The 12,500-nt window shown below is 35.8% G+C and overlaps 1 long non-coding RNA gene across 1 annotated transcript in view; it reads right to left on the reverse strand.

The window, feature by feature from the left end:
- LOC135207553 (uncharacterized) overlaps positions 1 to 12,500 on the reverse strand; it is a 209,337-nt gene that overhangs the window by 28,082 nt on the left and 168,755 nt on the right. The window lies entirely within an intron of this gene.

Raw genomic sequence — 12,500 nt, forward strand, 5'->3', positions numbered from 1 at the left:
TCTCTATTTTCCCAGGATCCTGGATCAGAGAGCAGATTGAAATTGAAAGGGCATGGATGGACAATGTTCTTCTTTCCGATTTCTCAAGGATCTTGGGGTTTGTAAAGAGCAGATTGAGACTGAAATGGTATGGGAGTAGACAAGCACGCTATTGTAGATTTCGATTAGTGACTTAATGCTTCGTAAAACTCCTACCGAAATATTGTTAGAAAGTGATGATTCATCCACACGTACAAAAATACTCTGTCAAAAGTATTTTGAAAATGTAAATTCAGAAAGGAAGGTTAAATGTCAGAAAACTAAGGCGTTTGTCGACAGAAATTCACGGGATAAAAGATGAATATTACAAGATTAAAGGATTCTGCTCTAACACGGTCCATCATTAGTCTGTTATCCGCTGTTGTTCATGATGAACAGAGAACAAAATCGGAAAAATTGAAATAATGACGCAAATCCTCTTAACACGATTACCGAAAGAATGACATATATTTCCCCTCCGTGAAAATAGCTCGTTTTTTTTTTTTTTCCTTTTTTAAGTTCTAATTCCAGTGTATTCGCGTCGCCAACGCCATGTCTGGGACCTAGACGAGCGGAAAACGACTCGTCTTTGTTGTCGTCATGGTGCTTTTAATCCGCATATAAGATCCAGACTGATTATTAGATATTGCAACGGAAGGGCTGACTTGGATGCAGCACACGTAAGCGAGATGTGTGTTCGTTTAACCGGGATGGTCACACAAACACACACACACACACACATACACACACACACGCTGTTAAGCAAACTGCTGTTTCTCATTATCATTTCCTTAATCTTAGGGTGCGCGTATCACAGCGGAGAGAGAGAGAGAGAGAGAGAGAGAGAGAGAGAGAGAGAGAGAGAGAGAGAGAGAGAGGGGTTATTAGGTGCTGTTGCTCGAGATGATCAAGACATTAAAAGAGAGAGAGAGAGAGAGAGAGAGAGAGAGAGAGAGAGAGAGAGAGAGAGAGAGAAGAGAGAGCTTGTCGGGTGTTACTTCTTATGATGATCATGGCACCATTATCATGAATGTGATTCTGTGAACTAGCATTGCTGGATTTAATTACTAATAAAAAAAAAATACAGAATGAAAAAAAAATATTTCCGAAGCAATTACACTGAACAAAAACTCCCAGCTAATAAAAAATATAATCCTTTACTTATTATAAAAAAAAAAAAAGCTGGATGACATTAATTCTGACAGGGAATAGAATTAATGGAATTTAGTCTGTAAAAAGTGTCGTGGATCTTTTTAACATTGTCTTGGATTACATTTTTCATATATATTTATAATATTCTAAGTTACTGATTTGACGTGACATTTCAAGTTTCCATACCGCTTGCGAGAACCTGGGTCTGGAATCCCTTGAAATTTAAAGAACGACGATAGTTTGAAATAATAAGTCTTTTGGGAGATCCTGGAATCTTTCACTGTTTTAGAGGGAGGCTTTAGATAAATCTTCGTGGGATTGTTTCAGATATTCAGAGATTGTTTCAGATATTCAAAGAGGTCTGGAAACGCCTGTTATTGTAAGAATCCCACTACACCAGATGATACCGAATTACCTGTTTATTGAATAATTAATTCTTTTGGGGAATCCAGGAATCTTTCACTGTTTCCGAAGGAGTTTTAGATAAATCTTCAAGGGATTGTTTCCAATATTCAAAGAGATCTGGAAACGCCTGTTATTGTAAAACCTCACGACATCAGATAATACCCAATTATTATCAGAATTTTCTAGGGACAATATAAAATATTTCCGTCTACGTTGGGATTCCTGAGACAACAGAACGCCTTGGATTTCTAAATGCAAATTCCCCGTCCTCGTTAGCCTAGACTGCCCTTAGCAGCCTTAGAAGCGTAATAACGTCTAGAGTTGGAAAATCCCTTCCAAACATCAAAGACTGTCTTTATCTCGGGACTTAGCCAGCAAGCTTGCCCAGGTATTGGATGCTTACAGGACCGTTTAAAACACCGAGATCACGTTCCCAGATGAGATGAGCGTTCTTAAGATCTTAGCTACTTCGTCAACGAACGATTACACTAAACGCTAAACTGCTTACGGTTTGCTCCTTGTGAACGTGTCTCCCTATTCTTGAAAATGAACGAAGACACGTTAGATTGAGAAGTATATTTAAAAATTTATCCCTTTTCAAAGGTTCACTGAACGCGACACTCCGAAATAAATTTGCACAGTGTAACTACTTTACATTTATTATTTTATTTGAGTAACCTACATAAAATATAGGTGATGAGAGATGATAACTATCTTTACGCCGAGTGGTTTTGCAACGGTACTATTTAGAGGGGTCTCATTCCCCTAATATAATGTCTATTAACGAATTTTTTTCAGTTTTCGCCCTTTTTCCAAGATCTAATTAATGCATCTGAGAAAGATGGGTTTTGGCGTAGTTCGACGCTAACGGTAATTTGTAACAAATCTTATATTATAAAAGTGTTTCTTATATAAACTGTTGAGTGATGTATAATGAAAGCTTACATTTTTTCCAGTTAATTTCATTTCCTTCATTGCAAAACGGATCATCTCATGATTGGCAAACAGGCATTAGATTTTGGGAGATAAAGGAAAGCAAATTTCTGAAAGAAAGGAAAGTTTGGTAGATGAGTTTTGATAAACAATTAATAATCTAGTCTTATTTACCCAATGACAAGATAGCCTTTCATTAGGGATCTTTAAAATTATGCTATTATTATGTAATTGCAATAGCCCCAATGCCCTCTTTAACTTCTCGAATTCTTAGCGCCTTTCTGGATACGTTCGTCACTACAAAGCCTTTAGATCCAACTTCAAAGAAATGTGAAAAAATTATGAAGTCCGGTAGCGGGAAACGAACCCGAGATACCATAATCTACTTATAGTATTATAATTTTAAGGGACGAGATTACTTTTCAACCATAATCTACTTATACCAGTATATTAAAGGGACGCGATTATTTTTCGCTGTAAATATCCTTGATAGGATAATGTTGCGGCCTTTCAATCACTTTTTTTTTTATATTAAACGACTACCGAGAGAAGATGTCTACAAATCCAATTTCGCCGAAAAGTTATAAAGGGTTTAAAATACGAATAGGCTTCTGGGGTTCTATTGATAGAGGGTCGACCATAGGAAAAAAAAAATTAAAAGAGATAAAAATAATAAAAAAAAAGATAAAAAGAAGAAGACATCATCCCACGTAATTATTTAAGCTTTCAACACATGAACTTTTCTTGGGTTCTATTGATGGAGGGTCGACCATAAGTTAGAAAAAAAAAAACCTTAAAAAAAAAGGACATTCATTACCGCGTAATTAGTTAAGCTTTCAACACTGAAGTTCTTCTTTCAACAAATCTTTGCCCAGATTCGTACCTCGATCGAGGCAATTAGAGACACCTCTATAGCTTTATTGGAAGTATATCAAGGACCGCCTCGAAAGAGAGAGAGAGAGAGAGAGAGAGAGAGAGAGAGAGAGAGAGAGAGAGAGAGAGGCCGGGGAGGTGGACGGCGAAAAATCGAAGGCATCCTACTTTGCCGAAATGTATATTAGAGGAAGCAATCAGTAATCGAGAAAATGACCTGCTAGAGGCAGCAAGCACAGACAGCAGGCAGCAGGCTGCAGCAGTCTGTTATGGAACGCAATCAACTGCTGAGGGCAGCTGCTGCCTGCTCTAATCAACGGACGTCAATAAGATGTCAAGAAGAGGCATCAGGGCCAATATGGCTTTTTTTTTTTTTTTTTTTTTTTTTCTTTTTTTTTTTTTTTTTTTTTTTTTTTTTCGAGATCCATCTAATTGATGTTTGGTCGCTTTCTTTCCTCCCGCGACCATGATGTGCTTCGCGCGATTTTGGGGGGGGGAGGGGGTGGGGATGGGTGGGATGGGTAGGAGGTGGGGGGGGGGATGGGGGGGAATGGGTGGTGGGAATGGGGGGGGGAATGGGGGGGTGGGGGGGTGGGGGGTGGATGGGGGGTGGTGGGAATAGGGGGGTGGTGGGAATGGGGGAGTGGGAATTCTTGGTAAGAGTTTTGTCTCAAAAAATTCCATGTAAATATTGCTAAGGACAGGAGATAAGGGATTACCCATGGCTATGCCAAACTTTTGTACAAAAAATTCCCCATTGAAACAAAATTTACTATCTTTGATACATAACCTTATGAGACTAATGAGATTTTCTACACTTAAGGGAATGTCATGACGCTCTAATTCCTCTTCCAAATATTCAAGTAAGTCATCTACAGGCACTTTTGTAAATAAAGAGACAACATCAAAACTAACCATATTAAAATCATAATTCAATATTTACATGGAATTTTTTGAGACAAAACTCTTACCAAGAATTTTGCCCCAAAAAGTTATTTGGTTTAGATACGTGGATGATATCTTCTGTATTTGGCCAGTTCACGAAAACCTCCAGGAATTCCTTAATAATCTCAATAATTTAGTCCCTTCTATAAAATTTACTGTAGAGGAAGAAAGAAATTGTAATTTGAATTTTCTTGATGTAACTGTCCATAGAAATGATAGAAATTTCACCTTTTCAGTCTTCGAAAATCAACTAATATTGCCTCTTTGTTCATTACTACTCCAATCACCATCAAAATGTTAAATTCTCTGTTTTTTCTGGGATGTTCCTAAGGGCTTTACGTGTCTGTAGCCCGCAGTTTATTGACGCTGAAATTAAAACTATTTATGATATTGCATTGAAACTTAAATACCCAAGGACTTTTGTAGATGTGGCATGAAAAGAGCTAGAAAAAACATTTTATTCAACTAATGACAAACTTGAATTTAGTAAGCATAACATTCTAAAATTACCTTATGATGAAAGGTTTTTAGATATTCCTAGAATTTTAAAGCTTTTAACATAAATGTTGTTTTCAGTAATATTAATGTCAAGAGTTTAGTAATCAAAAATTCTCCTAAAGATCTTCCAGGCTGCATATATGAAATTCCTTGCAAAAAGTGTGATAAAATCTATACGGACAGACTGGCAAATCTCTTTCACAGCGTCTTAAGCAACATCAATATTCTGTGAGAACTGGGCAAATATCAAATGCATTATTTGTACATATGAGAGATTTAGACCATCCTATTAACTGGAGTCAAGCAAGAGCCTTAGTCCCATGTAATGACACAGTTAAAAGGAATATCATTGAATCTTGTTTTATCAAGTCAAAATAAATAATAGAAATGTTCTAAATTTAAGTCTTGGTTTATTAAACTTGATGCTTTCATAATGAAAAAAGTTGTAGATAAATATAAGCAACAAAATTAATATATTCAGTTTTTACATGTTTTGGACTGTAAAGATACTTTGTAATTTCGGTTAGGGTCAGAATCTGTTTAAGTTTGTGACCGTGTGATATCCGATAATCCTGGATTATCCCTTTTAATTTTTCTTACCCTTTTGATAAATTAACCATCTGGTATCCTGATCTTGTTTGTACCTGAGGCCTTCCTCTCCGATTGTACTTTAGTAGCTCCTTGACGATGTCTGATAAAGACTGAAAGCGGCTTGGATTCCTGTCTATCATTTCCGTGGTATTCGCTTATTTATGAAGTCACGTGCATCTACTGTGATTTTTTAAGCATAATGGAAACCACACGCAACTTCTACGCCTTTTTCTTTGAATTTTCCGAGCCTTGTTCTATTCGTGACATCCTTCTGAATGAATGCTTATCATCGCTCACAAACTGAAACTCCGACTCAACTTTCTACGGAAGTGCATGAAACGAGCAAGTGATGCCCAAGTCGATTTTACCAGTGAGAATTCTTCGCCTAGCAGAGCGACCTTTCGACGAGTTTCAACGTATCATACTTCAGAAACACATCGACATCACAAAAGTGGAAGTAGATGATGCGTTCCGTACACTTAGAAGCAGACGGTATAGCTTTAATCAGACGGTTCCTGTCGATTGGAAGAATCGGATGCTGGATTATTGCTATGAAAAATTGAGAAAGTGCTGCAACCGTCTTGAAAGGAAGCTCCAAGTCAAGCTGAAAAATCTTATTGCTGAAAGCGACTGGTCTAAGCATGCCAAAGTGGACTTCATGATTAATTTATCTGACAAACCAGTGGATAGTGCTACGACAGCGGCTTTGGGATATGGGTTAAGCTTTGGTGTATTTAATGGTAACCTGGGCTGTGTCGAGATCTCAAAATCCTTTTGTTATTTAGAAAAATTGAATCAAAACCTATGCCCTGATGATATCAATATTGTAAAGGTATTGTGTATGGTGCTATGAGTAAACCTTCTCCCCCTAATGTACCCGTGAGATTTCTCCAGGCTTTTAAGAAAATTAAAGAAGACAAAACAGTGAAGGTGACAAAAGCAGATAAATCTAATGCAGTGGTAATTATGAATAAAAGTGACTAAATAAGGTAAAATAATGACATTGCTAAATGACACTGATACTTATAATACGAAACTGAGGTCTGACCCTACACAGACAGTTAACTCCATTTTAATAAACAAATTAAATCCATTTTGAAGGGCTTGGACCATTTAATTAAACAGTTTACACCGCAATGCGCACCTCCCTACCTACATGTATGGTTTAGTCAAGACACATAAAATCAATAACCCTATCAGACCAATCATTATTCAGTGGCTCAGTTTCGTATAATTTATCTAAATGGCTTGTAAAAATTCTTACTCCTTTGGTAGGAAATATTCTAACACGAATGTAAAAACAATGTTGATTTTATAAACAAATTGAATAGTTTAAATTTGAATTATGATTTTAATATGGTTAGTTTTGATGTCTCTTTATTTACAAAATGCCTGTAGATGACTTACTTGAATATTTGGAAGAGGAATTAGAGCGTCATGACATTCCCTTAAGTGTAGAAAATCTCATTAGTCTCATAAGGTTATGTATCAAAGATAGTAAATTTTGTTTCAATGGGGAATTTTTTTGTACAAAAGTTTGGCATGGCCATGGGTAATCCCTTATCTCGTCCTTAGCAATATTTACATGGAATTTTTGAGACAAACTCTTACCAAGAATTTTGCCCCAAAAAGTTATTTGGTTTAGATACGGGATGTATCTTCTGTTTATTGGCCAGTTACGAAAACCTCCAGGAATTCCTTAATAATCTCAATAATTTAGTCCCCTTCTATAAAAATTTACTGTAGAGGAAGAAAGAAATTGTAATTTGAATTTTCTTGATGTAACTGTCTATAGAAATATAGAAATTTCACCTTTTCAGTCTTTCGAAAAATCAACTAATATTGCCTCTTTTGTTCATTACTACTCCAATCACCATCAAAATGTTTAAATTCTCTGTTTTTTCTGGGATGTTCCTAAGGGCTTTACGTGTCTGTAGCCCGCAGTTTATGACGCTGAAATTAAAACTATTTATGATATTGCATTGAAACTTAAATACCCAAGGACTTTTGTAGATGTACGGAAAAAAAAAAAAAAAAAAAAAAAGCTAGAAAAACATTTTATTCAACTAATGACAAACTTGAATTTAGTAAGCATAACATTCTAAAATTACCTTATGATGAAAGGTTTTTAGATATTCCTAGAATTTTAAAGCTTTTTAACATAAATGTGTTTTCAGTAATATTAATGTCAAGAGTTTTAGTAATCAAAAATTCTCCTAAAGATCTTCCAGGCTGCATATATGAAATTCCTTGCAAAAAGTGTGATAAAATCTATACGGACAGACTGGCAAATCTCTTTCACAGCGTCTTAAGCAACATCAATATTCTGTGAGAACTGGGCAAATATCAAATGCATTATTTGTACATATGAGAGATTTAGACCATCCTATTAACTGGAGTCAAGCAAGAGCCTTAGTCCCATGTAATGACACAGTTAAAAGGAAGATCATTGAATCTTGTTTTATCAAGTCAATAGAAATGTTCTAAATTTAAGTCTTGGTTTATTTAAACTTGATGCTTTCATAATGAAAAAAGTTGTAGATAAATATAAGCAAATTTAATATATTCAGTTTTTACATGTTTTGGACTGTAAGATACTTTGTAATTTCGGTTAGAGTCAGAATCTGTTTAAGTTTGTGACCGTGTGATATCCGATAATCCTGGATTATCCCTTTTAATTTTTTACCTTTTGATAATTAACCATCTGGTATTCCTGATCTTGTTTGTACCTGAGGCCTTCCTCTCCGATTGTACTTATAGTAGCTCCTTGATGTCTGAATAAAGACGAAAGCGCTTGGATTCCTGTCTATCATTTCCGTGGTATTCGCTATTTTATGAAGTCACGTGCATCTACTGTGATTTTTTAAGCATATATATATATATAGATATATATATATATATATATATATATATATATATATATATATATATATATTCACGTAGATAATTAGGGGACTCAGAATATATTTACTTGGATAATTACGTAAAGCGTATTGAAGTTTATTACATCACATTACTCTCATTACTGATACAAGATATAGTGTGAGGTCAGTGCTCTTACGAACGCTATAACATTCTAAAAAGAAAAAATCCATTACTCATAAGAGTAAGTTTTCCCATAATTTATAACATCATAACCTCTAACAATCATTTATACCTGAAACTACCTAAACCAACGCTTATAAGAAAACTCACTTTCCATCATAACACTCTCTTTATCCCTTAATACGTAAACACAAGAGATATTCCATTCCAGTAACGCTATCTTCTGAGTGAGAAAGTAGCTACTGCCAATAAAAAAAAAACCCTAAACGAAAACACATATTCCATCACAAAATTTTATCTCAAAAAAGTTTTATGCCCGGGTGGTCATATGCGCCGAGATATTCCCTACCATTAACGACATCTTCTGAGAGAGAAAGTAACTACCGCCAATAAAAAAACCCTAAACGAAAACGCACATTCCTTCACAACATTTGATCTCAAGAACGTTTTATTACCGAATACAGAAACACAAGAGATATTCCCTACCAGTAACGCCATTTTCTGAGAGAGAAAGCAACTATTTCTAATAAAAGAAAGAAAAAAAAAATACTAAAAGGAAACACACGTTCCATCCAAACACTTCATCTTAAAAGTTTTATGCCCGGGTATATATTCATAGAGATATTCCCTACCTTTAACCCTATCTTCTGGGAAAGAAAGCAACTACCGCCAATAAGAAAATAAAAATAAAAGAAAACACACGTTCCACCAGAACACTTGATCTCAAAAAAGTTTTATGCCTTAATACAACTACTGCCAATAAAAAAATTAACGTTTTTAACCCCGCTACAATAAAACACTTGATCTTGGAAGTATTTGATGCCCGAATTCATAAAACCCCGAGAAAAATTCCTTATCAGTAACGCCATCTTTTGAGAGAGAAAGAAACTACTGCCAATAAAAAAATAAAGGTTTTTAATCCCGCTAAAAGAAAACACTTGATCTTAGAAGTATTTGATGTCCGAATTCATAAAAACCGAGAAAAATTCCCTACCAGTAACGCCATCTTTTGAGCGCGCAAAGTAACAACTACTGACAACAACAACAATAATAATAAAAACATTTTAACCCCGGCCCCTCTTATATTTAAAGCACGGCCCCAACTGGAAATTCGATGCTTGTGGGTTCCAGGAAGGAACTAATGGACTAATGGCTTTCAGCCGCACAGCCGAAATACTAATACTAACTTGTCCGTAAGCAGATGTAAATGTAATATCCGAAGCACTTCGATTCCGGAAAGGCCCGCTTCAAAATGGAGCGGTCTTGAATTTCACGGCGAAAGGTCAGGAGGCAGGCGACGGAATCGGACGCGGAATGCAAGAATCGAGACGAGTGTGGGAATGGCGGGTAGGCTGCTATACTATGGTGAGTAAAGGTATAAAGCCACAAAGGAAAGATAAACAACGGAGTAGCTACAAGATCTATCGACTCAGGGTCCTTTACTTAGCAGTTTGGAAGGAAAGATAAACAACGGAGTAGCTACAAAGTTAAGTGTATCTTAGTTTTACCAGACCACTGAGCTGATTAACAGCTCTCCTTGGGCTGGCCCGAAGGATTAGATATTTTTACGTAGCTAGGAACCAATTAGTTACCTAGCAACGGGACCTACAGCTTATTGTGGGATCAGAACCACATTATATCGAGAAATGAATTTCTATCATCAGAAATAAATTCCTCTGGTTCCACGTTGGCCGAGCCGAGAATCGAACTTGGGACCACCGGACTGGTAGCCGAGCGCGAAATCCACTCGTCCAACGAGGGATCCGGAGTAGCTACAAGATCTTTCGACTCAACGTCCTTTACTAAGTAAAAAACGTTGAGTCGAAAGATCTTGCAGCTACTCCGTTGTTTATCTTTCCTTCGTTGCTTATACCTTTATTTATGCATTTATCACGTTCCAAACTTTCGTGATTCAGTTATACATTATGGTGAATGTAGATGGTGGATGTTCTATACGCGAAATGTGAATAGTGAATATACTACATTATGAAATAGTATATTCACTATGAGTTTTCCCTGTAGTTTGGTCACCATGTATATTCACGATAATGAAGTACGAGTATATTCACTATTCATAATTCCAGTTGGGGCTGTACTTTGAGTATAAGAGGAACAGGGGTTAAACTTATTTTTAATTGTTATTGTCAGTAGTTGTTGTTTTTCGCTCTCAAAAGATGTCGTTACTGATAGGGAATATACTATAATATAGTATATTCACTATATTATAAAGAATATACTATATTATAGTGACTGTATATAGTGAACTGTTGAGCTATAATGAATATGTTATACTAAGTGAATATACACCGTGAATATGATATACTGTAGTGATATACTATATTATAGTGAATGTAAACAGTGACCTGTTGTACTATAATGACTATACATAATGAATATACTATACTATAGCGAATATGCTATACTATGGTGAATGTAGATGGTGGATATCTTATACGCGAATGTGACTAGTGAATATACTATATTATAGTGAATACAGACAGCGATCTGTTGAACTATAATGAATATACATAATGAACATGCTATACTATAGTGAATATACACAGTGACTAAGATATGCTGTAGTGAATGTTAGTAGTGGATATACTACACACGAACGTGAATAGTGAGTATAGTATACTATAGTGAATGTACATAGTGAACTGCTGTACTATCATGAATATACATAATGAATATGCTATACTATAGTTTTGTATTTCCTATGTATTCGATTGTGAGGTTTAATTGCTATTGAATGTGTTCGTATTTTTTAAAATGAGTTTTAATGGAGGCAAAAATGTTTTTTTTTTATTGACATCAGGGTTTAATTTTGCCATCGTAGATTGTATATGTATATATATACATACACATATGTATATAATGTGGGTGTATGTGTATGTATGTATATGTCTATACATATTTAGGTTAAATATGGCATAAGATCGAAGTTTTAAAAGCTCCATCAGCTAGAACCTAAATTGATAGTATCAGAAAGTGTCTGGTCTCATCCTGACTCTTGTGTCAACAGTCATTTGTTACGATTCAATCACGGCCAAACGGCTTGTCCTATGGGCATGAAACTTGGCAGGGTTATAGTGGGGCCCCCTAAGATGGTTTATAATGGGGTTTCATCCTACCTCCCCCTCTTCCCCGTCCGAATGGGTGGGGATAAGAAGGGATTCCCTGAAACATGGCTGGTATGCCCGTAGACTTAGTTACTTTATGAATTTATCATACATAATTTCTGTATACATATGTTTGCTAGTAAATGATAATAGAGAATATATATAAGATTACACGATGAATTTAAATCTTCATTTTTCAGTTTTCACGCTAGTATCAATCTCATCCACATATATGAAGTAATTATAAAAATTGTATAAATTGTATATATTAATAAAAATTTAAAAAATTGTATAAATTAATAATACAATTGTATAAATTCAAACGAGTTGCAAAATCCCACTCAAGAAAATGATTACAAAAAGAACGTGGAATCTTTTAAGATTTGATAAACGAAGACAAAAACGCTCAAGCTAATAACCAATAATTCATTAATTTCCCTACCTCTTGCAATCTCGAAGCATAACCGCAATATTTGCAAATTGAAAACTATATATTTTTTTTTACCTCTTAATGAATATCATCACTCTGGACCAAGCATATAGATATGTAGATATGAGTTTTCTTGACATTTCGGTATAATAACGCACGCCGATTGCAACGAGCAACAGCAATCGGCCCGATCAGAAGACGATTGCTCTCGTCTGCAATTGGCCCAGAGCCGTTAATGACGTCCATCTCTTGATTGCTCTCTGAAGTGATTGGCTGAAATTGAAGGGGGGAGGGGTGGTTGTGGGTGGTGGGGGAGTGGAGAGGATGGAGGGAGGGAGGGAGGGAGAGGGATGAAGGTCCTGTTGACGAAATGACACGTCCTTATGTTAAGAGTCTTCTTCTCCTTGAGTCGCAATGGACAGTTTCCAGGGCTGAAAAAAAGGAAGTGTTTCTTGCTGGACTTATTTGAATGGGGGGGGGGGGGGGGG

The sequence above is a fragment of the Macrobrachium nipponense genome, chromosome 32 (genome assembly GCF_015104395.2).
Source record: "Macrobrachium nipponense isolate FS-2020 chromosome 32, ASM1510439v2, whole genome shotgun sequence".
Lineage (NCBI taxonomy): Eukaryota > Metazoa > Arthropoda > Malacostraca > Decapoda > Palaemonidae > Macrobrachium > Macrobrachium nipponense.